We start from the raw sequence: 27955 nt of genomic DNA, 5'->3' as shown, positions 1-27955 counted from the left end.
ACTCGTCTATCAGAAGTGCTAAACAATGTTGGTAATGCCTGCAGCATTGAACGGACGTTGTTAAACTATGTTTAGAGACGTGCAGCCAGAGACGGCACTCTAACGTCAAAACAGGCCCGGGATAGCCAGTTGCGCCACCTGGCTTACCATTAACGGGCCAGGCAGGGCCAGCACAGGATGTGTGATACAATGGCTTCGCCAGCATTGGCGCTGCAGAGGTTGCGCAACGACGGGCCTTGCAGGCCCAGCCAGTGCCGACTTAAAACCAACATTGGCACTAGTTGGTCCCATGTAATGTGCGGCCTGAGAGAACTCCTCAATACATGGAAATAATGATAAAAGAATACTGAAATTCACTTTTATGACAGTTTATTTACGAATAAATTTGCACAAACAGGCATTTCCCGTGGACCTAAGTGGGTGACGCTCGGTTATCTTCGAACAGTTTATTTACAGGCTGGCGCCGCAAAGAGCCAGTTCTCTTGAAGCTAGGTGGATGGCGGTGGATCAGGCAAGGCCCTGAGGTCAGGAATTAGGCAATGTACCGCGGACGGTTCGCTGGCCAGGGCTTTCAGGGCAGGGAGCTGACCTCTGTAGACAGGTTGGTTAGTGCTTGGATAACGGCGGCCTGGTCAGGCCCCCGAGGACCACGATAACGCGGTGATTTCGTTGAATTTCCTACCACTTCCTATAGGGACTTCACCCTTACTTGGAGGAGATGCTTGCACTGTAAAAGAAAAAAGAAATATTATCAGAGATGTTGGTATGACAAATGTATGTGACAATCTTTTCATGTTGAAGAATCGCCATACTGCAAGAATAGACGTTTGAGCAGATAGTTCGAAGGGGTGCGTCAAGAAATTTTCTTGCAAGAGATTTGTCAGGTAACTCTCTTTATAATATTTCAACATATACGCCACATTACGTAGGTGTGACAGAATATTTAGAACACAGACACAAGATGCGCAGGATCTGTCCGCCTTGTTTACACCCCACACCTCGTCAGCGTAGTACTTTCTAATTAAAAAAAAATGCCGCAAAACCTACAACAGCGCAATAAGCCTAGTTTCAGAGAGTGTAGACACAATGCGGCCTTCGTGCGAAATTTTTCATGTGAAATCCGAGAAGTTGCGCCAGGAAACACTAGCAAAAATGGCATTTATTATACGAAAAGAAATAAATACTGCCGGCTGGAAATGATGCTTGACCTAGAACAGTGAGAAGAAGCGTGGTTTCTCGGTATGACTAGCAGGAACAGGCAGCGCGCATGGTTTGATACAACCAATGTCCTGGAATTTGGGTGAAATTTACAGAGATTTACACGTGTTCTACTCCTGGAACTATTCAAAGGCTGCGAATAAAAAAGAGTTATGTAACTACAGGTACTCTACATTAGTCAGGGTTATTTCAGTAATATATAAACGGCGTGATATTGCTTGGGTTGGCAGCAGTTTATAACATTCATCCCTAAACATCACAAAATAATTGTCAATTCGGCTCACAGCGTTTCTGCTCAGTAGAAGTTGATGGGTCTACATGAGCAATTTATGAGCACCTAAATTTTTGCAGGGAAGAAACGAATAAAATAAGAAAGCATATTTCAGTGATTCTTTCGGCTGTACGCTAACTTACAACGATAGCAGCATTTTCCAGCGGTGAAGACCACCATTTCATTTTAGGTTGCCTGCTTATTCCTGAAATAATTGCGTTCCACCACTACAGGGAACTCGGCAACGATCTAGCGGTTATATGCAAATGTATTCATTTAAATAGAGGCTATTGAAAATTATGTATTATCACATTTGAAATGTAACCACTACACATAAAAACGTTTTAAATTTCTAGTCAACCTAAATTTGTAAGCCGCACATCAATGCCCCAAGATTAGAGAAAACAAACGCAATATAACGATACAATCGCCACCACACATTGTTCTTTAGGCCGTCCCAAATCGATGCAGTGCTGAGAATTAAAGGAAATAAAATCAACGTTAAGGACGCAGCGAAACCATAAGTAACGTTAAAACTTAAACAGTAATATAAACACAATTCGTTGAATTAAAAAGCGAAAAGAAACAGCGCTTGATTAGCTAGACATAATTTTTAAGCCAAGAGTATCCTGAAATTCAGCCCATTGAAACAACCTTGCTTGTAAAACATATATCTTACTGCGCCGTTTCCTAATTCCCTCCGTCTGGCTCCTTATAAAGCTTATAACACGCTCAAAACAAGTGCACCCAGCATTGTAAGATACGCGCAACTGTGTATCCGAGTTCATCCCACATCGAAGACAATGGCCACCAGCGCCGACTTTTTTCTACTTGCTGTTTCGCCTATAATTAATTCTAACAGCCACAAAAATCCGTTAGCGCTTTGCTGCGCATTTCAAGTTCTGGGCTTTTCAGTAGGAGTGACGACCGCAGGCGAGCATTCTTGACAAGAACGGACAAGACTGCAAGCACTCACGCCGCTCACGCCACCCAGTCGATGTGCTGGCTAGCTATACATAGAAGGAAAGGGTGCAAGGAAAGGTACTGCAGTAAAACACGTTGTGGGGCTAGTTGGTGCATAGCTTTCAATAGGTGAAGCGCCAATAGTGACGGCACACAAGAAGAAATACAGACAGGACCTGTCCTGTCTGTATTTCTTCTTGTGTGCCGTCACTATTGGCGCTTCACCTATTGAAAGTGCAAGGAAAGGGTGAATGAAGAAAACGGCCTAAGGGCCGATTTACGCTCGAGCCGCCCATCGCCGCAAGCCGCACCGCACGCGTGCGGTCGCGCGAAAGATTGCACGTATCGAACACGTGTGTACAAATTTCGGTTCACAATGAGCAAGGTATACACTGTGCGCACAGTGTAAATGGTAATTTGTGCACAAGTGCGGGATACGTGCAATTTTTCGCGCGACCGCAAGCGTGCGGTGCGGCTTGCGGCGATGGGCGGCTCGAGCGTAAATCGGCCCTTAAACGCCACACTCCCCCCGCAGGACCTAGCCCGACCACGTTCTTTGGGCGGCAGCGACGGAGGGAGACAAGGAGGACAGTAGACAGTTTTAGTTTCAGGGACGCAAGCGGCTTGCGTACGCAAGAACTAGGGGTTACGGTCAGGTCCTACCGTACGTAACGTTTGCGCACAACACAGCCATCCAGAAACAACGCGGTTCGCACCGTTCCGTCTTATTTACAGACGTGAGGTTCAGACCATGCTGGATGCGATGCTTCCACACGATTACGACACGTTGCTCACCCCTGACGCTGAGCAATGTAAGCAGTACGCCGAAGAAGCTCGCCAATTGGCACGTCGGCACATCACGCAGCAGCAAAGTGCAGATGCACGCCGCTACAATCTTCGCCATCGCCAAGTTGAATACCACCTGGGCGATCAAGTTTGGGTGTGGACGCCGGTTCGCCGCCAATGGTTGTCAGAGAAGCTGCCCAGTCACTACTTTGGACCCTACAAAGTGCTGCATCGCGTTAGTGACGTGAACTACGAGGTTCTACCGGATAGTGCCATATCATACAGTACACAGAACATACAGGAAGAGGTGTTTGCTTGAAGCGTTGTTGTGCGCCATATTTCCTTACCTCTGAGAGGGTTGAGCATAGTCAATGCCTCATATGGCACATCGCATTGTGGCAGAAGTATGAAACATTAATTGGATTATGGGGCTGTACGTGCCAAAACCACAATCGGATTGTGAAGTCCACCGTAGTGGCGGACTCCGGATTAATTTTAACACCGTGATGTTCTTTAGCGTGTCCCACAATATAAGTGTACGTGCTTTTTCTATTTCGCTCCCGTCGAAATGCGGCTGCCGCGGTTGGGATCAAATCCACGGCCTCTAGCAATGCCATAGCCGCAAAGTTTACGCGGTGGGCACAGAAGTGTTGATTTGACGGTCGGCCGCTTCCGTAGTGTCACTTGGACCCTGCGGTGCGCTTTAAATAATGCGGCTCTGCCCTGCCTGGTTTGTCCACTCGACATCATTGCATGGTGCTTGTTTTTCAGAAATAGCAGCAACGTAATGTACCGTACCTTGAACTTAAGCTTATCCAGTTTGCCCGCAACCGCCGTCGTATAGTAGTAGGGCTTGCTTGCCTTCTCAAGTCACCTCCCCCCCTCCCTTGTATGGGAACTGACTCTTCTCCTCCCTACAGTTCTATCTACGTCCCCTCTGGACTTGCACCTTAGTAGAAAGGGAAGCGCTGCAGTTTCTGCAATGCTTCTGAGGGGAGTCGCGGATAATTATGGCTGTCAAGAGGTTAATGTGGCGACAGCTAGACAGCTCCAGAGGGCATTGTGCATATTCGACGCGGTGGGGTGAAAACGAGTTTCTATCGTCGCCTTTCCTCTCTGAATCGCTCCTGTCATGTATGCACACGCTGTAATGCCTCCCCCCCCCTTCCTACGCGGTGTGCCTGACAGCAACAGCCCCTGCAGCAGCTGCAGTGGAAAAGTTGAAGGAAGAGGCAAATGAAAGCTTCGCCTTAAAGGGCCCCTCACCAAGTCCGGCCATTTTGAGCTGACAAGCGCAGAGCATACATTGAGCGATAACGATCGTGTCTGCAAAGCATTACATCGCTACGCGGTGCGGAAAGATCTGAAATTTCAAACCGAACGCCGTTTTTCCGCCTCCTCGCGGCCGCAGCGCTCCAAACCGGAGGATGATGTACTCGTGTGCCTGCGCCTACGTAGTCGTGTCCGCAGTGTGACGACACGTGACTTCGAGAATTATTCCAGGCAGCTTCTGTTATCTGTGCGATCTGCTGCTTGAATTGACGAATTGAAGTTTAGAGAAATAATAAAACACACAAACGGAATGTCCGCGTGTTTTTTTGTTTTAGTTCGCACCGAAGCAAGAGAGGTGTACTTCCGCTTTTCTGCTCGTTCCCACGGTCGTGCGGTCACGTGCGCAGGTACCGAAACTATGCCATTTAGTACCGTGCTCTAGCGTGTCATCATGCTCTCCGATCCGCTTGTTCTGCCTCTGTATTCGTGCAGCACTGAATTATACCGCTAGTCATGTTCCCTTGTGCACAGCGCGCAAGATCGTGCGCTGCGCGACTCGCGCGCAACGCCGTCAGCGGAAATGCGTAACGCCGAAAAAAAAAAGAGCGAGGAGAAAAAATGAAGGTGGGGCCTGTGACGTTGCGCACGCGATCCTCGAGGTCTGGTATAGAAGAACGTGGGGAAGGAATTTAGCTTGTGAAGGTTAGATTGCTGGAAGGCTAGAGATGGCTAGATAGAAGGCTGGAGATGGCTAGATAGAAGCCTGGAGATGGCTAGAAGGCTAGACAACTTCCAGCATATAACCAAAATCTGCTGTGGGGCCTCGTGAGGGGCCCTTTTTTTTAAAAAAAAGAGCCGACAGTGGCTGAATCGGCTAGCGTGGTAATCTCGTAACCCGACAAGCGATATTTAATTTCGCGTGGAATAGCTATTTTCGTTGGGCAACACCAACACCTACGCCGACGCGAGTGAAGCAATACAACGTTCGCTTGAAAATTCCCAACAGCACGTACCTTTTGTGTTAGATCTTCTCAGACTGAAATATTAAAAGTGCGAAACAGTAACAGGAAACCGGCCCATGCAAGCTCGCCTTCGTGAGTAGCGCTCGCCGCCAGCGTTTCCCGGCAAACATTACGGTTTATCACTTTTAAAGGCGGAGCTTAAGCGTCCTTCAAAACGCTTTTCTTTACGCTTCGGCATTTCAAAATGCCCACGCTTGAGGGTTTCATTGATGTTAAGGGGATCCATGGACATTCTAAGAGCACCATTCTTTTTTCCGTACTATAGGTAAGGAACGCATCCATCCAGTCGGTTGATCAATTCTTGTGATGATGCCTACGTCGGTCATCCGCTGCAACCCATGTTTCTGCGGTTGCTCGAGCAGGTGTGGCACTCGGCGCGCTTGTTGAACAATTGGACGAGCTCCTTTCTCCAGCGCTATTTTGTAGGCCGCTCGAATGCATCCCGAGCCGCGAAACAAGTTCGGATTGTCTTTCACGACGCATTCTTGAAGTGTCGCCGGTCCCAGTGCAACTAGGGACGCTACCGCCGATACGTCCACGACGCGACGCACTAGGTCTAAGTCCTCACATGCTGCGAGTCCTGGTATGGCGCATCTTTTCGTCACCAAATGAAATTTGACGCTCAGCGTCTTGCCTCGATGGGTCCACAGGCAGCACTACTCTTCCAAGGTGCTGTATGGCTTCGCCGCTGTAGTTGCGTAGCGCCGCTGAGCTCTCTTGAAGCTCGTAGCGGGGATCTCTGAGACTGGTGAGTCAACGCACCGGTACTAAGTTTACTTGTGAGCCGGCGTCTTTTAGTTTGGCGTTTTTCAAGGTTGCATCTATTTGCCCTTCTCGGCATTTGTTTGCACTGATTTGTAATACTTCGTAGTCGACTTCCGACGAGCTGCTGCACGTCTTTTCAACGTCGTCGACTGTTTGCTTCGTCTTGCAGGTCGCTGCAAAATGATTCTGCCGCACTTTCGACACTTTTGACCTTACGCCGGGCATTTCTTTTTGTTCATGCCGCCTCTCGCACTTGTTGCAGGTCCTTCGTTTTGGCACACTGTCCCTGTTTGATACTTTTTCCGGGCTGACGACTTGCACAATTTTTGTTTCCGGAGCTCCCCACGCTCATTTTTAGTTTGCTGCCATTTCCGCGGATTGCGCAGCTTTTATAGCATATTACAATGTGAGCGAGTTTTCTCTTAGTAGGCGCCCTCGATGCTTGTGATCAGCGGTTCCAAAAACAATTTGGTCACGTATCATAGATTCACGGAATGTTCTGAAGTTGAAACTCTGTGCTTTCAACCGCAGGTCTCTCAAGAATCCGTCAAAAGGTTCGCCATCCGTCTGCATGCGCTTCTAAAACACATATCGTTCAGAGGTCTCGTTCGTGCGGGGCTGACAATGTCTCTAAAACTTTTGAAGAAGCGTGTCATAGCTCTCCTGTTCAGTCTGCGTGCAACCGAAAGTGTCGAATACTTTTCATAGCTCCCGGCCCTGCGACATGGAGAAGCAACGCCGCTTTCTGCTTGTGACTGCGTTTCTTGTCCGTTTCCGTGGCTTCGAAGTAAAATTCAAAACACTGACGACACTGACGCCAGTTTTTAGCAATGTTCAAGGATAGAACGAGGCAGTCCGGCGGGCGCAGACTTTCCGCGGCTTGTAGAAGCGGTTGTTAGACAACGCATCTCACTTCTGCCGCCATGTAGCCGACGCTTGGTCTAAGCCATACAAGTTATAGGAAACGCATACCAGACACGGGAGGCCAGTCACGCTGCGACACCACTAGCATCTGCCACGGTAGTGCCCGTTTATTGTAACATCCCTACGGATGGGGTGGGAAAGAGCCCAAAGTTACTGAACAACTGTGTCCTGTCCGCTGCACCCACCATTGCCGCCATTCTGCATGGTCTCGCTACGTGCGCACATGGTTCGCGCAGTTTGAGGCGGTTATGGAGCTGAACTACCTCACGATCCAGGAGCTCGCGTACGAAGTACTCTTCTGCGTCCTGCCACTTGAACTCCAACTTCGCATCAGAGTTCCATCTCCTGGACTGCGCCCCTACTACGAGCTACAACAGGCTGTGCTGCACTTCAACGGCGCTAGGTACTGTCCTAATCCTGACGCTGACCGCACGGTATGGGACAGAGCTCTGTGAACGTCCTCAACGCTGCACCCTGCGCCTCTCTTCCTGTGCTCGTAAAGCATCGTCGTCAGGCCAGCCTTCTTCGATCCTCGACCTGCCACGACACCGTCTTGTCGACTGACACATGCGCTACCGCTGTCCCCGGCCTCATCGCCGACCCAACGCCAGCTCCCGGGTCGCACGCCATGGGGGCTGTCCCAAACGACATCGCTCCAGCTCCTCGACCCCTGACCAACCCTCTGCCCGCGATTCGTCCACGTCATTCGCTGAGCCGGCCTCCGAACCGGCGCGCGAGCACTACACCTTGCCGGCTTCGCTGCCTCCAACCTTGCCGGCTATCGCCATCGCGGACACGGGCCACGATCTTCTGCGACCCACGAGATAGAATGGGCTATCTCCAGCGGTCAGTGTAGTCTTCGGCGCTGTTGGCACAGGTCACTCCACCTACCCAGACCTTCCGGGCCTTCACCTCTGCTGGCTGCGTGGACGTTCGGCCCTCGTGGCTGCGCTCCTCACTGCATCGTCCCACTCCAGGTTTTTGCAATGTCGCAGTGCCGGCTGCGCTGCGTCCCGCGTCGGGCGTACTCACTGAACCACCGGACCTTGACCTCACTTTGCCCGGCGGGCCAGTGGCTCGCTGACAATGCGCCCGTCGCCGACTGAGCAGGATCGTGTTAGCCTTCCGACAGTGTGTGCCACGCCCACATGCAATGCACGCGTCGCGGCCCGTCCAGCACTTCGATTGAATTGCTCGTGCGCGCAGCCTACACGACTTGCAACTTTGCGGTGGGTGACGCGCCGCCGGCAACGCCTGCGGGGGCTCCGTCGACGCACCAATCGCCTCGCAGGTTTCGCCGTTCCTCCGTCTTCCGGACGAATGTGCCGACCGTCACCTCGTCATATTGGCGTGTTCGTCACACCAGCGCCTTTTCGTCGGGTCCCTCGCCCGTTACGTAATGCCCAGTGCCGCCCGCTCGAGCTCTGCGGCAGCGACTCGATGCCCTTCACGCTGACTACTTGGACTGACCACGGAACCTTTTGAAAAGCGGCTTCATTGAATCGCCTCGTCGCCGTTCCGTATGGACGGGGGGCCCTGTAGCGCCCGCCGACACCGCAACGTGTGGACGCTATGGTCGGCGCTCTCAGCAGGCGCCTTAGAGCCGGCTGCTAGAAGAAGAGAAAAATAAGGTTGCGCGGCGTGTGCTCGAGGCGCAAGTTCGGCACGCGCAGTGTTGTTCTGGAGAGAGAGAGAGAGAGAGAGAGAGAATAAACTTTATTCAAGAACCCCGGTCCGGGTTCGCCGGCTTTGTTCTAGTTGTTTGCCAAGCCGAGCGTCGTGATGAGCTCGATCATGGCACGTACGCACTCGGAGGAGGAGTCTGCCAGCCACTCCTCAAGTGTCGTAGGTCTACGGGTGGGTGAGAGTTTGGCAAGACTATCCTGAATAGCGGGACGGCTCCCTGGACAATCCCACAGAATGTGAGCATTATTCGGGAAGCCGCCACATGCCATGCAAGCAGGTTTACCAGGCAAACCTTGTATGTAGTGTGGGAGAGAGAGAAGTGGTTCTTGTGGGGAAGGAGGAAAGGCTAGCAGTATTTTCTGCAACCCATGCGGGAGCACGGCTCAGCGCCAGCAGGGTGGAGGAGATGGGATTAAAAGAGAGAGAGAGGGTAGAAAGGAGGAAGGTAGAGGGTCGTAGAGATGGAAGCAAAGTAGTGGCGGATCAGGAAGCCCGAGTGGTGGGATGGCGGCTAGGCCATCCGTCTTTGTAGAAATGTCTAATAGTCTTGCCGAGAGCCCCGGCGAGTCGAGGTACTCGACGACACTTAGGAAGGCTGGTAGCTGATTACGACAGGGGAAGAGGATATCTTCCTGTCGTGAACATGGGAGCCCCAGGCGGTGGAACACTTGCAGAAGTCGGCCGCAGGTGCAGGTGAGCAGGGCAGGCCAGCAGGAGGTGCTCCAGAGTCTCTGGTTCATCCACAGGAGGCACAGGCTGGCGAGGTGGCTTTCTCAAGGCGGTGCCAGCGGGCTCCGTCCAGTAGCAGCCAACTGGCAGTCGGAGCAGCAACGAGGCATCCCTTCGTAGGAGGCCGTGCTGTGGAAAAGGCCGTGGAGGCCGGCCCAGGGATACCCGTTTGTCCGGGTGGCAGGCGATGATGTGCCGGCGCAGCCTGGGTGTCGACAAGTCTGCTGCCGTTACAGCAGGGCTGAGGGGGACGCTTGAGTGGTGGGCACTTTTTGCAAGAGTGTCTGCCTCTTCATTGCCCGGGATCCCCACGTATGCCGGTAGCCAATGCAGAGATAGTGAGCATCCTGCGTCCTGAAGGGCCATCGATCTTGAAGAGAGCAGCGGTACCCAAAAGCTAGCCCTGTCAGGGTTCTGCAGGCAGAGAATCGCCGCCTTGGAGTCGCAGAAGATGGCTGCTGGGGTCGCTGGTAGCTCCTCCGCAAGTAGGTCCACAGCAAGGTGGAGTCTTGCTAGGTCTGCTGTGGTAGAGCTTTCATGCCCCGGGAGAGGGCACAGCTTGGTCTTTCGTAGGGCCGGTGCAACGCAGGCTGCTGTGAATGAGCCCGTCTCCGGTATCACGGATCCATTGACGAAGATGTGAAGGTGGTCTCTAAGTCTCTCTTGGAGGAGAGAGGCTGCCGTCTGCTGTAGGGCACATGTTGGGGAACGGTTCTTCGATACACCTGGCAGCTCCGTCGAGATAGGGATTGGTGGTCGATGTGGTGGGCGAGGCTGTACAGCGTTTGCAAGCGTGTCCCCTATGACTTCCTTATAGAGGCCACACAGCCGTCCCATGTGTGATGCTAGCCGGGAGCGTAGGCAGGTCAGGAGTGCTTGACCAGCTGCGGCATGGTGTAGGCGATCAATGTTTCATAACCCCTGTTGTAGTAAGAGTAATGACAGGGGCAAGGCACCTGCCTCAGCCAAAGTGGCGGCCACTTGTGAGGTCCGGGGAACGCCAAGACAGCCGTATTGCTGACCGATGCGGCAGATCCAGTTTCCACAGGCGGGGTGGGGGCAGCGCTACAAGAGTGAGGGCATACAGTAGCCGTGAAGTGACTCCAGCTTCAAATATTTCCAGGGCCTACCTGGTGGTACAGCCCTGTCCACGGACAAGTAGCTGTGAGATCGCCTTGCGGACCCGAAGCGCCTGGGCGCACAGGGCCTTGGTAGCCGGCAGCCAGGTCAGCCGATGGTCAATGCGCAGCCCCAGGTAGATGACCACCTTGTTCCATGGGATCTGGACGCCCTCCAAGCGCAGCCGGCCAGCTGAGCAGTGGGCTGATGCTATGGAGGGCAGTAGCAAGGCCTCGGTCTTCGTGGGCGAGATGGTAAGGCCGATGCTGCACAAGTAGGCAGCCGCAGTGTCCAGGGCTCTCTGTAGGACCACACGTGCCTTGCGGATGTGTTGCGGTGGTCCCCGCACCCATAGGGCGATGTCGTCCGCTTAGATTGAGGACTGTACGGGGAAGTGAGGATCGATCGGCAGGGCAGCAGGCAACCGTGCCATGGCCAGGTTGAAAAGGAAGGGGCTCACCACATTGACCCCCGTGGTACGTGTGTGGGGACAAGAGAGAGTGCGTCTGAGCACGCCTCCATAGTACCGCCTCTCTTCGCTTAATGTGTGTGCCTGCTTGTGGATACTTCTTGGAGTTGTTTCGTAAATCGCCAAGTTTTTCGCGCCTTTCCGACCGCGCGAAGGCATATTCCTCATTCAGACTCAATGGGTCCGGCCACCACAGAGGAGGACCCGGGAGGGTTGCGCGGGATGTGGTATGTGTCACTTCGTTCCCTCTGATCCCTGTGTACCTCGGAATCCACTGAATCCGCACTCTAATGTTAGGGTGTACGTTGAGGTGCGTTGTTAATGCTGAATGTAGTGCTGCGGAAACGTTTCTGGCTGCGAGTTCCCTGCATGTAGCCTGGCTGTTTGTTCGAATGAGCAGATTTCGTTCGTGTGGATTTGGCATGGTCGCGGCCTCCACGACAGCTGTATGTTCCACTTGATGTTGAGATGTAATATTGCAGTGTAGGCCCCATGATAAGAGTGTAGAGTCGGTTGCCACTCCTGTGCAGAAGCCTTGATTACTTGGAGAGGTGTCCGTGTATAGGATCCAGTCCTCGGTGTCGTCCTTGAGATGTAGTGCTCGGCTTTGTCGTCTTTCTGGTTGTGTGTCTGCCCCCATATTTCAAGGCATTGGGTCGACGGTATTACGGTCTAGTGTGTCCCACGGGGGATATTGTTGTTCCCTGCCTGGGCATTGTGGGATATCGTAGCCTAGAACAAGCATAAGTGCCCTTCCCTGTCTAGATAGCTTCAGGCGACTAAATTGTGCCTCTTGGTTGAGTTGTTTCAGTTCGTCCAGTTTAGGCAGCACTGTCGTCTCATCGACTCGGTTGGATCGCGAATATGCAGGGGTGCCTAGTACAAGCCTACTACGCTGGTCGCAGCAGCCACCTTCGCCCCCCTGCCGAAATAAATGTAGGCACGACGGCACGGCTCGTGGGCCGTCGTCACTACTTCCTGTATTGCACAGGCACACACAGCGTCGGGGCACCTCACGCGGAACGACTCACAATTATATTTTTTTAAAGAGTCTTACACATCACGTTTCTCGATTTCTTGGGGTCTGCTGCAGCTTCCCTTGGGCGTGAAATTTTCTGTCCGAGGAATTCACGATGACGGTGCCCATAGTAAATCGATATAGCAACCCAATTGGTGATTGATTGGTGACGTCAGTAGTATATCGAATTGGTGACTGATTGCTGACGTCACTAATATATAAAAGATGGCCGCCAATTGATGACGACACCAATAAATCCAAGATGGCGACCCCCATAGTAAATCAATAGCAACCCGATTGGTGATTGGGTACGTGACGTGACTCTGACGTGATAATCCAAGATGGCGGCTAAATGCTGGTGCCAGCGATGACGTCCTAATCCAATATGGCGGATAGAACTGGATTACGATGTCACAATCAAAGATGGCGGCATAGTTTCGGAATCTAAAATGAAAGATGGTGTCCAAATTTAGGTGCCGATGATGACATAATGGTCTAATATGGCGGATAAAGGTGGAACCACGCGATTATGACGTCTTGAGACGAAATGGCGCCATAGTTACGGCTTCCCAGCGCCATGATGGCGGCTTTTGGCGTGACGTCATGGTCATAGCCGAGATGGCGGCCACTAAAATTAGTTGTGCCCGTACACCTCCTCGAATAAGTTCCATACCTAACTACTTCACTGATTATAGGAAGGTGTTTGTGCTAATTAAGAAAAGCCGAGAAGAAGAGTGTGAATCCATGGATGACGACGAAAGTGTTATGCAATAAGACGGTTCGGCTAACCAATCAAGTGAAGAATTTGATGAACGTGCCAGTGAAGATGTTGAGCAGTGATGTGTGTGGTAGTTGGTGGCAATATGTACAAGTGAAATGTTTGTGAATGTGTTTATCATATGACAAAATAAACGTACAAACTCGCATTTTCATTCATGTATCTCAGTTTAGTCTCATCATCATCGTCATCACCATCATCGGCCTGGTTACGCCCACTGCAGGGCAAAGGCCTCTCCCATACTTCTCCAACTACCCCGGTCATGTACTAATTGTGGCCATGTTGTCATGTACTAAAGTGGATGTCGAGCGGAGCTGTTGAGTAACATCTTTACAACTGCTGAGTGGGGTATGCAATGCTTTATGGCTGTAGAGCAATTGTAGTATTGTAATTTTACAGTAATAGTAGGAATGGGAGTAATGGTAATTTTGACAGCGCACCGCCGTCTATAGCGCTGCTGCAACGACAATGAAATCAGTTGCTAGGCTTGTTATTTTACATGCGAAAGGCTAAGGACGTCACACCCCGCGTCGTAAGTTGGTGTCGCCGCACCAGCTTGAGCAACACTAATACTTACCGGTAACCACGCTGCCGATATGTGCTCTCTAATTATTCTCGCTACGCCAGCGTCTCTTCAATGAAATATAATTTAGGTCTACCGACACTTGGGCCACGCTGCAAGTGCTTCCGCTTAAACCTTTATCACAAAATTTTTGCACTAACTGAACGCTTAAAAACGAGCTTTTCCTCCCTCCAGATTACTTGTCCTCACAGATCGATCATAAACTCAAGGTTAAGATTCCTTTGTTTCTCACTAACGCTTGCCATGCCTCTTTTTTGCCACAAACAAGCAGTGACTTGAACCACCTTCTCGCCTCCATCGCTGCAATTGAAGACCCTGCCGCCTTTAATGTTACGATTAACAATTTATGGTTAGAACCCTCCTCTCTGTAATACCCTTAGGTCCTGAGAGTATTAAAATAAATAAATAAATGTATGCGGGGAGCGCTACGTGCTTCGCACTGCTATGGCGAGCGCCTTATCAGCAATTATTTAGTTGGGATATTTGTTTTGTGCTTGGTATTTATTGAAACGTATGCTGTTGTGTATGTTGCATGCGTGATACCAAAGAATGTGTGCACTGTTCGCTTCATTTTGCTGTGTCTCTGCCTTATCGTAGCAGGAATGAGGTGTGCCCCACACAAGTCGGAGTACCTTCAAGTCCGGCCCAAGCAAACTAAGGAACATCGAGCCCCGCCAATACATATCGAGATTGCCGGGCAACCTATAAAGCGCGTCCCGACCGCACGCTTACTAGTTTTGCACGTACAGGAGAACAACGGCATAAAGGTAGCCTCAGAAGCATCGCATCACTCATCGCCAGAGTAACGTGCAGCAAAGATGGTTTCACAGAGGACGAAACCTTAAGACTGGTACAAGCCCTCGTCATCAGCCGTGTCACGTACGCACTCCCGTATCAAGTCAAGCGCAAAAGCGAGACAGCGCATCGGCACTCTTATAAGAACGGCGTACAAAACGGCCTTACAGCTACCGTCAAGCACAAGCACAAAGAAATTACTAGCGCCAGGCGTATACAACACCTTTGAGGAGCTAGCAAGTGCCACGCTCATAGCGTAGAGGGAGCGCCTCAACAAGACTCAACAGGGACGACCCCTTCTTCAGCGGCTAGGGTACCCGCTGACACCTCAGTACTGCAAAGAAGAAACACAACTCTTGCCTAACCACATCAGAGAGAACATTGTAGTAAACCCTATCCCCAAGAACATGCACCCCACCCATAATCAAGAGAGAAGAGCAGCGCGTGACCGCATGCTGCACAAACGCTGCTTCAGAGACCCAGACACATACTACACAGACGCTAGCCCGTATCCCTCGTCGCCACGTTGCGGGCCCAAATACACACTCGCCGTTGTCAATCAGGGGAACCTGGTAGCAACAGCGATCGCTCTCGCACTTCGCGACGCCGAGTGCAAGGGAAGGTCCGCCCGCGTCCTTACGGACTCACAAGTGGTATGTCGTTTATACATGAATGGAACACTCCCTATACAAGCCATTCGAATACTGGGTCGCTCACTAGAATGGACCCACGGTATTGTCTGGTGCCCCGGGCACGAAGGCCTGCAGGGCAACGAAGAGGCGGACTGCGCAGCTCGAGGTCTCACTAGCCGAGCGGTAGGCTACACCATTCTTCAGCCCCCGACAGACCGACGAGCGACCCACGAGATATTAACAAGTCAACAAATACTACAGGACCAACGTCTCAGAAGAACACAATACTCTCCCTCACACGAAGCTCTCAATAAATTCCAGGCAAGGGACTGGCGCCGCCTGCAAACGAACACATACCCACACTTGTCTCGTCTACACGCAATCTCTCGAGACAGTTTTACGTCCGGGACATGTCCCTGGGGTATCAACCACACAGCGACACTCGCGCACATAACACACGAATGTACCGACCGTCCGGGCGACGCAATTTCGCCACGAGTCACAACACACACACACTCACTACGTGGTCTTGGGAGGCGAGACTTTCCGAACTGGACCTGGGAAGCCAACTGGCGACCCTCGACCAGGCCCGGCGAGCCGCGATCGCCAGTGGAGCCCTGTCAGAGGGAACCACCCAGGAATAAACCGCGCAACGGTTGTCTTGTCTTGTCTTGTGTCCCATACAGTGGCGCATACCCACTATGGAGGATTGGCCAAGAAGCAGGCGGTTTTTCGTATGCTTAGAAGTAAACCCAAACTAGATTTAAATTGTGGAGCGTGAGACTAGAACTGTAATTTAGACGTGTGATGAAAATATTGTGAGAATTTTGATAAAATAATCTAACGTAAATAAATGATATAATAGAAAATATTGATAATTTTATAAAGTCAGCAAGGTACTCTTTTTGTATTTCTAATAAAATTGTAAACTGCAAGAAAAGCATCCCTGTGGCTGGATCCCAGTGAGGTCGCACCAAAAGAAAGAATGGTTGGTTAGGTTAGCAATAGCCTAAGTTTGGTGAATGAGTGTACTGATAGTTTTCTTTGTCTTATAAAGCGGCGGCAGGAGAGAAAATAATGTTCGATAGTTTCAGGTGCACTGCAAAAGAACATGGAGGGAACATAGCGAGACCAGACCTGTGTAAGTAAATATTTAGAGGAGGTATACGACATCTCAATTTTGTAAAAGAAACTTCCAATTGTCTTGAAGGACACCAATTATTATTCCATGGGAAGCCAAGATGGTGGAAATCAGAAGACGGTGTTAGTATGGATATTGCAGAGTTTTGAGATATAGCGAAATTTCTGTACCGAGCCGCGGTGACATAAGCTGATGTCGGCAAAACAGATATGATATAGGACCGTTGAGGGATGCTCGTGCGAGTGAATCGGCCATTTCATTCAAGTGTAACCCATGATGTCCCGGTACCCAAAGCAAACATACTTTCCGTACGTACGGAGGTACCATCGAACGAAATGTTCTTCGAATTCTTGTGTCTAAAGATGCAGTTAGTGCTGCACATAAAGATAGCGAGTCGGCCACAATAACAGCTAACGGGTCGTTTTGGGGGAGTTTTCGTAACGCTAATACAATCGCTAATAATTCTGCTTGAAATATAGGTGTGAAATCGGAAAGGCGAAAGGAGTAAGACCATTGTAGAGATTCAGAGAAGATCCCAACTCCCGCCTTCTCATTGCACACAGAAGCGTCAGTCGCTGTTACATTTTCAGCGGTTAGTTGGTGTAGATGGTCGTGCAAGATATTAAATAAATCTCGCCTTGGTAACAGCTTAGCATGATTCGGAAATATGTCCTCGAACTAAATTTTGAGGTCTGTTAAGTCATCATTTGAATGACAAACTTGGCGTATGGGCACATCCAGTTGTTGTAACTGTGCTTGCACAAATAATATCTGACGACTGTGGAATCTTGACCACGATACCTGAAAATACTCAGATGGTTCAATGATAAAAGCATATTGCGTACGTCTTTTTGAAAACTCATAAATTAAAAAAAAATGTCTGAACCGTAAGCATGCGGAATCTGCAATCTAGGGTGGGTATATGAGCTTCCTGATATAAAACAGCGTTGGCAACAAATCTAGGAAGTTCGAAGCATGACCGTAGAGCTTCTCTTTCTAAAAGTATGAGAGGTTTAATTTTGTAAGCGGGGCCACCGGAAAATACTACGCAGCCAAATTCTAATATGGGCCGAACATACATTTTATAAATAATCAGTAAGGTATCCCTGCGTAGTCCAGAGCGGCGGTGGCTGAGCCGGCGAAGCATAGCTACGGCTCGTTCTGCCCTTCTTTTAATATGTTCAATGTGACTGCGCAGGGTGAGTTTGCCATCGTAAATAACACCAAGGTACCCGACTTCGTCAACTTGAGGAATGATTTCCTGTCGGTATTGCAAAGATATATACACTTGTGCAGTTAATGGGGAATACTAAAACCGCACTTTTGCTAATATTTAATGACATACTTCATCTCTCTAGCCATGTCTCCAGCATTCCTAAGTAATTTTGCAACGACTGCTGTAGAGAATGTAAATTGCTTGCGGAGGAAAAAAATGCGATATCGTCCGCATAAACATAAACATGTACTTCCGGAGACAGAGGAATGGTGCTTAGCAAAATGTTAAATAATATAGGGGAAATAACGGAACCCTGTGGTACCCTTCCTGTCTGCTTGTTTTAGACGTCGAAATACCGTGTTGGTAACAATAAAACTCTCTATCCCTTATAAATTCACAGATTCAAGCGGTTATATATTTTGGGAAATTCGTAGAGTGAAGCTTATCGAATAGAATACAATGTTCTACAGAGTCGTATGCTTTTGCTAAATCTAGCGTCACCAAAGCTGCTTACTCTCGTTTGCGGCGAGCAAGTTTAATGCGGCTCTCTAAATCTACATGGACGCACCATATGGAGCGGCCCGGACGAAATCCAATCTGACAAGGACTGAGAAGGCTATCATCCTGCATAAAATTTGTTATACGGCCGTGAATAACCCTCTCTATTAATTTGACCACATTTGAGGTAAGATAAATTGGTCTTATGTTTTCTAAGTCAAGACCGGATGATTTTTTCTTTAATAGTGGGATAATTTTGGCTACTCTCCACTCTCTTGGAACCCATGAATTCTTGAGAGAGAAATTTATTATGTTTAGTAGGTCCTGAGGCACATAATCAAATAAAACTTTTAGCATTCCTGTTGTAATTTCATCTGGACCGGGGGCTGACGCCGGCATAGAATTAATAATGCCTTCAAGCTCTGTCGCTGTTGCTGCTACAAAGTCGTCTACCAAGGGAGGTTTCTTTAGTCCTATCGGCAATTGATGTGTGAAACGTCGCGCAAGTCCTTGAGCAATTTTCTCAAGTGATTTTGATAATTCTTTTGTTGATAGAACGACAGATTCGATGTTCACGGGGGCCGGTATGGCTTTGCGAGATCGAACAAATTTAAACAGGGCTTTTTTATTGCTAGACTTCGAAAGGTATGTGTAGTGCCTGGAATCGTAATCCTCCTGAGGTTTTGAGACTGTTCGTTCAAATGTGGTAGCTATATATGTATAATCAGACCAATTAACAGGACATTGGTTGTATAAAAGCTTTTTACATGCAGCTTTTCTACGTTTAAAATCTCGCTCGCACTCAGAATTCCACCAGGGACAATATTATCCATCCTTATAAGATTTCACAGCAAATTGAGCTTTTTTATGAATTTTTTAGTATTGAACATAGGCTCATTGCTTTAATATCCCTCTCCATGCCCTCCTGGCCTTGTAAAGCTGATTTTAAAGCATTTTAAAGATTTTCGTAGTTAACAAGAGTGCGCATATTATTATTTAAACTAGTTAACGGAGTAAGCAGATGAAAAATTATAGGAAGGTGATCACTGTTAGTTCCGCAATCTACAGTCTTCCAGGAGGTGACAGTCATGCTCGGGGTAGCAGTCGTAAGATCCAGGGCAGATCGCGACTGACCACGAACGAAAGTACATGCTCTCGAATTTAACCAGGAGAAATGATTCATTAAGACCCAATCCCGCAAGCGTTTGCCACAAGTGTCCGTTCGGAAACCCCACGATATATGATGAGAATTAAAATCTCCCACTAGTATGATGTTCTTCTGACTTCGAGCAATAGAGGTATCTAGATAACGGGTATCTTGTACTCCAGCAGGGAAGTACGTGTTAATTATAGAAAAAGGTGTGCAACCAGGTAGTATTATATCCAGTGCTAGGGTTTCACAGTCTGGGGACATTATCTGATGTGCTATAGTAGCTCTATGGCAGATTTTCGATGAGACAAACAACACTAAACCACCGACTCGGGATGGGCGATCCAATCGAAAACATCGGAAATTTTTAGATGAAAAGATTGACCAGCAGCAAGCCAAGTTTCCTGCAAAATAATAATATCTGGAGAGTATATAGAAATAATAAATAATAAATCTGTTGCGGCCGAAAGTGTGGAACGACAGTTCCACTGAATTATTGTTAAAGTTCCTATGGTGAATAAATCCGAGCAGCAGAGACTGCTTGGTCTAAAAAGTTCTCTTTTAAGAAGTCCTTCTTAGTCGGAATCTCTCTAACGTACTTTTTTGCTTTGGAGTTTATGGGAGAGCTGGATTTTTTCTCTGTCGGTGACCTTGTTCGTTTAAGAGATCGGGGATCCATATCTACATCTTGATTTTCCCCCCATCTGTGTCGGAGAGACAGATTTGGTGGACTTTTCAGGAGTTGATGGCTTTGGTGAATCGTTATTTGTGAGTGGCTGCGTGGTCGATATTTTAATAGGTGGACTCCGCGGTAGACCCGACACCGTATCCTCAATATTGGGTTTATTAGTTGAAGCCACGGAGTTAGTTGTGAGGACAGCACCTGAACAAGGGAGTCGGTGAGATTTGTCATGATGCACTCCATTGCTTTCTCCAATGCCTTTTCTACGGAAGCTGCCACCGCCTCAGAGATTGAGTTCTCCATAGACAATGTTTGACGGGCCGTTATACCAGCATACCCTTGAGTTGCATGCTCACTGACCTGGAGAGGCAAAGCAGAAGAGTGGGTCTAAAAATTAATATGCAGAAAACTAAAGTAATGCTTAACAGTCTCGGGAGAGAACAGCAATTTACAATAGGCAGCGAGGCACTGGAAGTCGTAAGAGAATACATCTACTTAGGGCAGGTAGTGACGGCGGATCCGGATCATGAGACGGAAATAATCAGATGAATAAGAATGGGCTGGAGTGCGTTTGGCATGCATTCCCAAATCATGAACAGCAGGTTGCCGTTATCCCTCAAGAGAAAAGTATATAATAGGTGTGTCTTACCAATACTCACCTACGGGGCAGAAACCTGGAGGCTTACGAAAAGGGTTCTACTCAAATTGAGGACGACACAACGAGCTATGGAAAGAAGAATGATAGGTGTAACGTTAAGGGATAAGAAAAGAGCAGATTGGGTGAGGGAACAAACGCGAGTTAATGACATCTTAGTTGAAATCAAGAAAAAGAAATGGGCATGGGCAGGACATGTAATGAGGAGGGAAGATAACCGATGGTCATTAAGGGTTACGGACTGGATCCCAAGGGAAGGGAAGCGTAGCAGGGGGCGGCAGAAAGTTAGGTGGGCGGATGAGATTAGGAAGTTTGCAGGGACGGCATGGCCACAATTAGTACATGACCGGGGTTGTTGGAGAAGTATGGGAGAGGCCTTTGCCCTGCAGTGGGCGTAACCAGGCTGATGATGATGATGATGATGACCCTTGAGTTCTGCTCTGAATTTCTCCAATGGCCTCACGATGACAGGATCGACGTCTGTCAATTATTTCGAGGATTTGTACTTCTTTTGACCTTGCAGGGAAATTAGGTTCATTTGCGGGGTGGGGACCACTGTAAAGGCAGCAGGACTCATTTCGGGATGAGCAGTCATTTGAATGATTGCCTTGTCCACAAAATCGGCATCGTGTGTTAGACCTGCAGCCTTTTAGGGAGTGCCAAAACCGCCAGCACTTTAGGCACTGAAGGACACGAGGTGATAGAGGCTCCACTCGGTATATAAGTGGCCATGCCTTAATTTCCGATGGGCGGTTCATTCCAGCGAAAGTAGCTATGAGTGTTTCAGTGGGCATGCGCTTATTATCAACGACACGGCTGCAACGATATTGACACGTGTACTTATCTTTATCTGGCGACCACGTTTCGCCGCCTAACAAATGTAATCGCACTGCGCGGGACGCGCCTGCATGTATGCGAAGTTTCTGGAAAGTTATCGATGCTTCTACCCGGCTGTCTGTTGTCGCCGAACCTTGTGCTATCAGATTTCATCGCGTGACGGGAATGGTGTAGAACTTTGTGGAAGGCACGCGGGTCCCAACGATTAGTCTGGAACATTCGACGACTGTTGTATAAAAGCCGACGCGCTTGACCCGCTGATCAGATTTTCGACGATCGCCGACCGTGTTCGCCGCTATCGTTGTGCTATAAGTGTAGCCTGTTTTGTGGGCACAGGTTTGCCCAATAAAAGTTAGTTTTGTTGTTCACAGTATTGCTACTGTGTTATTCAACGTCACCACCACGTGACATCTGGTGGAGGTGCTTGTGCGTTCATGTACCTAACGCCCCCGCAAAGCCGCGATCCAAGCCCGAAGCCTGAGGACAAAACCGACATCGCTCAAGACCAGCGTGCAAGCCGCAGACTGCAAGGACTGCCCCCAGAGCACGGACTTCTACCTGTGTCGACAAAGAAGATCGTGATCAAAGCAACCCAGCGTCCCCCGTTATCCTACAACCTCGGGACCCACCGACCTTCCATGGAGGAGCGACTGAAGACCCAGAATCCTGGCTGGAGACCTACGAGCGAATCGCGACTTTTAACAACTGGGACTCCGACGACAAGCTGCGGCATGTATTCTTTGCCTTAGAAGATGCCGCCAGAACGTGGTTTGAGAACCGGGAGTCGACCTTGACGACATGGGACCTCTTCCGTAGCGGCTTCCTGCGCACCTTTACGAGCGTCGTGCGCAAGGAAAGGGCCGAAGCCATGCTGGACGCCCGTGTGTAGCTACCTAACGAGAACATTGCCATCTTCACGGAAGAAATGAACCGTCTCTTCCGACACGCCGACCCGGATATACCGGAGGAGAAGAAAGTCCGCCTTCTCATGCGTGGTGTGAAGGAAGAACTCTTCGGCGCAATGATACGAAGCCCACCGAAGACCGTAGAAGAGTTCCTTCGCGAGGCCACTAGCATCGAGAAGACACTCGAAATGCGGAACCGGCAATTCAACCGCCGTACAAGCTCTACCCACTACGCAGGAATTCAATCACTGGCCACGGACGATCTGCGCGAGACCATCAGGGCCATTGTGCGCGAAGAACTGCGCAAGGTCTTGCCTTCGTCGCAGCCTCAAGTGGCCTCGATCGCCGCATCGTGAAAGAAGAGGTGCACCGATCGCTTGGAGTTCCTGAGGTGCAACCAGAATCACCACAGCCCCAGCCGGAAGCGATGACCTACGCCGCCGTCGCACGCCGTCAAGGCACCCCTCCGCGACCGCGCCAGGGCCCTGTAACGCCGCAACTCCGTCGTCCGCCGCCGCCGCCACCAGCACGCCCACCCGTCGCCCACCGCACCTACGCGAGGAAGACGGACATTTGGCGATCCCCCGATCACCGCCCGCTCTGCTATCACTGCGGAGAAGCCGGCCATGTGTACCGACGATGCCCATACCGCCGATGACTACCGCGACTGACGCGACGCGTCAACGCGTCGCGTCCACAGCTTGGCGAGCGCCCACGTGACATCGCCGATTACCTCGCCGCTACTCAGTGGAGCCCTCGACGGCCGTCCCGTTCTCAGTCACCAGGCCGGTACCTGTCGCCGCAGCGCCGACCATACAACGGCCCAGCCCGGGGCCGCTCTACGAGCCCATATCCGGAAAACTAAAAGCAGCAACCGATGGAGGTGCGGTTGCTGTTCGTCGAACTGACGAAGATCCTCCGCCGCCGACGAAGACGCCGAAGAGACAATCTCGACGACATAACAACGACGACACACCGCCGTCCCAATGAAGTCAGGAAGCCAAGACTACACCGACGAAAGACGACTTGACGACGCGACGTTCCAGCTTCAGTTCAACACGACGCAGCCGTGATCCGATGCCAAGACCTAATTGCAACGCCAGACAAAGAACCACCCACCTCGACGTGCTTCTCGACGGCCACGCAGTTACCGCCTTAGTGGACACAGGTGCTGATTACTCCGTCATGAGTGGACACATCGCCACCCAGTTGAAGAAGGTTAAGACTGCATGGGAAGGCCCTCGAATTCGCACCGCTGGAGGACACCTGATTACGCCGACTGGAATCTGCACGGCAAGAATAACCATTCATGACCGGACTTACTCTGCCATCTTCGTTATCCTCCAACAGTGTTCACGAGACGTCATTCTCGGTATAGACTTCCTGAACCAACACGGCGCAATCATCAACCTGAAGTCGAAGTCAATAACGCTGTCGGAAGATAAAGCGATACCGCCGGAGAGCCTTCGTAGTCACCACGCCTTGAGTGTGCTCGAAGATCAAGTAAGCATCCCGCCTCGCTCCAGCATTGTTATTTCGGTCGGCAACGAAATACCCGCTGACGTAGAAGGTGTCATCGAAGGCGACCAACGTCTACTGCTAGACCATGAAATTTGCGTCGCAAGAGGGATCGCTCGACTGCATGGAGGGAAAACTGAAGTGTTGCTGACAAGCTTCAGACAGGAGTTCAAGCACATCAACAAGGGTATGACGATCGCGTACATCGAGGAAATTCTGGAAACCAGTAATGCGTTTGCCCTCTTGGACTCCGCCGCATCTACCCCGACGATCATGGTTTCCGAACCAGACTACGACATTAAACCAAGTCTCCCCGTGATTAAGCAACAGCAGCTCAGAAGTCTGCTCCGACGATACAAAGGCTGCTTTTCGACGTCATCGAGGATTCGACAAACACCAGTCGCCAATTATCGCATAATCACCGAGGAGTACGCTCAACCACTCCGCCAGAGCCCTTACCGAGTTTCGCCGCGAGAACGCGAATCTATAAGACAACAAGTCGACGAAATGCTGCGCGACGACATCATCCAGCCGTCGAAAAGCCCTTGGGAATCCCCTGTTGTCCTGGTGAAGAAAAAGGATGGAACCCTACGTTTCTGCGTCGATTATCGTCGTCTGAACAAGATCACGAAGAAGGACGTATACCCCCTCCCACGGATAGACGACGCATTGGATCGGCTCTGCAACGCTAAATACTTCTCCTCGATGGACCTCAAGTCTGGCTATTGGCAAATAGAAGTCGACGAAAGAGATCGCGAAAAGACCGCCTTCATCACCCCAGACGGTCTCTACGAGTTCAAGGTTATGCAATTTGGACTGTGCTCGGCGCCTGCAACGTTCCAGCGCGTGATGGACACGGTTTTAGCAGGATTGAAGTGGCAGACCTGTCTCGTTTACTTGGATGACGTCGTTGTATTCGCCGGAAATTTCGACGATCACCTTAGGCGGCTTGCCACAGAACTAGAGGCCATCAAGTCATCAGGGCTCACTCTGAAGCCAGAAAAGTGCCGCTTCCCTTACGATGAGCTTCTGTTCCTAGGCCACGTCATCAGCAAGTCTGGAGTTCGCCCTGACCCACAGAAGACCGCTGCCATCGCAAAGTTGCCGCAGCCCACTGACAAGAAGGCAGTGCGTAGATTTCTTGGTATGTGTGCCTACTACAGGCGATTTGTCAAGCACTTTTCGCGCATCGCTGAGCCGCTGACACAGCTAACTAAATGTGACGTCGAGTTTAAGTGGGAAACGCCGCAGGCCGACACATTTCAAGAACTAAAACGACGTATGCAGTCGCGGCCCGTACTTGCGCACTTCGACGAGCACGCCGATACCGAAATCCACACTTACGCCAGTAGCCTAGGCTTCGGTGCCGTCCTAGTCCAGAGAAAAGATGGACATGAACACGTGATAGCTTACGCTAGCCGGTCGTTGTCAAAAGCGGAAGGCAATTATTCTACAACCGAAAAGGAATGCCTCGCCATCGTTTGGGCTACAGCGAAATTTCGCCCTTACCTATATGGCAGGCCATTCAAAGTGGTCAGCGACCATCACGCGTTGTGTTGGCTAGCTAACTTAAAGGACCCTTCAGGACGGCTGGCACGGTGGAGCCTCAGACTACAAGAATGCGACATCACTGTAACATACATGTCTGGACGAAAACACTCAGATGCTGATTGCCTATCACGCGCCCCCATTGACCCGCCGCCGCAAGATGACGACGATGACGACGCCTTCCTTGGGATAATAAGCGCGGAAGACTTCGCCGAACAGCAGCGAGGAGACCCGGAGCTAAAAGCCCTAGTCGAGTATTTGGAAGGGCACACCGACGTTGTCCCTAGGGCATTTAAGCGTGGATTGTCTTCGTTCACGCTACAAAACAACCTGCTCGTGAAGAAGAACTTCTCACCAGTCCGCGCAAGCTACCTTCTTGTTGTACCGTCAGCGCTGCGTCCAGAAATACTGCACGCCCTACACGACGATCCAACCGCTGGGCACCTCGGATTCTCCCGGACGCTGTCGAGAATACAGGACAGGTATTACCGGCCGCGTCTGACCGCCGACGTCGCCCATTACATCAAGACATGCCGAGGGTGTCAGCGACGCAAGACACCACCGACAAGGCCAGCAGGATTACTACAGCCGATCGAACCTCCTCGCCGACCATTCCAGCAGATTGGGATGGATTTGTTGGGGCCGTTTGCGATGTCAACATCCGGGAATAAGTGGATCGTCGTGGCGACGGACTATCTCACCCGCTTTGCTGAAACTAAAGCTCTACCAAAAGGCAGCGCAGCCGAAGTGGCGAAATTTTTCGTCGAGAACATCCTGCTGCGACATGGTGCCCCAGAAGTCCTCATCACCGACAGAGGAACGGCTTTTACAGCAGAGCTCGTCCAAGCCATTCTGCAGTACAGCCAGACAAGCCACAGGAGGACAACTGCCTACCATCCGCAGACGAATGGTCTCACGGAACGCCTGAACAAGACCCTCGCCGACATGCTAGCAATGTACGTCGACGTCAAGCACAAGGCGTGGGACGCGGTCCTGCCGTATGTAACCTTCGCTTACAACACGGCGGTGCAAGAAACAACACAGATCACGCCGTTTAAGCCGGTTTACGGCAGGAACCCGACGACGACGCTCGACGCCATGCTGCCCCACGTCACTGACGAAGAGAATGTTGACGTCGCTAGCTATCTACAGCGCGCCGAAGAAGCCCGACAGCTCGCCCGCCTACGGATCAAGAACCAACAGAGGACCGACAGTCGACACTACAACCTCCGACGACGCTTCGTCGAGTACCAGCCCGGCGACCGTATCTGGGTTTGGACACCGATACGCCGACGAGGACTGAGTGAGAAACTATTGCGCCGCAATTTCGGACCCTACAAGGTCATTCGACGTATTGGCGCACTGGACTATGAGGTCGTGCCAGACGGAATTTCGCATTCACAGCGGCGCCGCGCACGATCTGAAGTGGTCCACGTGGTGCGTCTGAAACCCTTTTACGGACGCTGACGAACTTCCTTATTTTTGTTTACTTTGCTACGGGTGTTTTTCTTTATTACTTTCATTTGTATGCAGCATCGGGTCGATGCTTTCTAAGAGGGGGTTATTGACACGTGTACTTATCTTTATCGGGCCGCCTAACAAATGCCGCCTAACAAATGTAATCGCACTGCGCGGAACGCGCCTGCATGTATCCGAAGTTTCTGGAAAGTTATCGATGCTTCTTCCCGGCTGTCTGTTGTCGCCGAACCTTGTGCTATCAGATTTCATCGCGTGATGCGAATGGTGTAGAACTTTGTGGAAGGCACGCGGGTCCCAACAATTAGTATGGAACATTCGACGACTGTTGTATAAAAGCCGACGCGCTTGACCCGCTGATCAGATTTTCGACGATCGCCGACCGTGTTCGCCGCTATCGTTGTGCTATAAGTGTAGCCTGCTTTGTTGGCACAGGTTCGCCCAATAAAAGTTAGTTTTGTAGTTCACAGTATTGCTACTGTGTTATTCAACGTCACCACCACGTGACAATATACAGAAATCACGCCTGCCGTTGAAAACATTTCCAAGATTTCTGCCGGACATATACTTATGTCGACACTGCGGACTAGGCCTTTGGTACACGCAAAGTGATGAGGAATGAAACTGCTCACCGGATGTGTCGCAAGAACACTGCACTTCAGTAAATCTTGAACACAAGCCTGGTCTGACGAGCAGCAAAGAATGCCCGCTCGGCCAAACTGCCGAACCTCGGTGATTTGTTGAAAATTGGCCGAGGCCATCCGGAGTAAGGTTTGAATTGCTTTGGGATTCGTCATACGAATCACCCCGCCATCACACGGAACCAAAGCCACAGGTACGCTGCTCGTTTCACTGCGTAAGAAAAGCTCCACCGGCAAATCAGAGATTGGAACAGAAGCCGACCAGGAGGAAGCCTGCCTGGCGATCAGAGTGACATTGCCAAGAAATAGGAAATTACTCTGGAAGGTTAACAGATATTGAAACGAAAAGTCAAAAACAATTACGTAAAACACACAGATTAAAAGAAAACTGCCAGCTACTTGACCAGAACCAGTGTTCGGGAGCTCAGGCACCAGGCCACGTCAGCTGCAATAATAAAGTTCCTCCTCCTTCTCCTCCTCCTCCTCCTCCTGCCTTTCGGGGGTATGAGCCATTGCATATTTTGCTAGCTCACGGGGTTATCAGCCATTGACGACTATAGTTTTTTAAAGACGGTCGCGAAAGAACCCCGGGGTCCTAGCCATATAAGGCTTCGCTGTAAAATAAGTTGACTCGCCATCCCGGCCCTGCGAAAGTGAA

General features: G+C 50.4%; 1 long non-coding RNA gene across 1 annotated transcript; it reads right to left on the bottom strand.

Annotated features, from left to right (window-relative positions):
• Positions 1-352: 352 nt before the first annotated feature.
• On the bottom strand, positions 353-27955 carry LOC142577979 (uncharacterized). Its single transcript, XR_012827122.1, has 2 exons — positions 27289-27955; positions 353-727 (listed from the first exon to the last, which is right to left on the bottom strand). It is a non-coding gene; the product is annotated as an uncharacterized LOC142577979 (long non-coding RNA).

Source organism: Dermacentor variabilis, chromosome 4 (genome assembly GCF_050947875.1).
Source record: "Dermacentor variabilis isolate Ectoservices chromosome 4, ASM5094787v1, whole genome shotgun sequence".
In the NCBI taxonomy this organism is placed as follows: domain Eukaryota; kingdom Metazoa; phylum Arthropoda; class Arachnida; order Ixodida; family Ixodidae; genus Dermacentor; species Dermacentor variabilis.
Note: the sequence above shows the minus strand (reverse complement) of the source record. Positions and strands in the feature narration are given on the sequence as shown.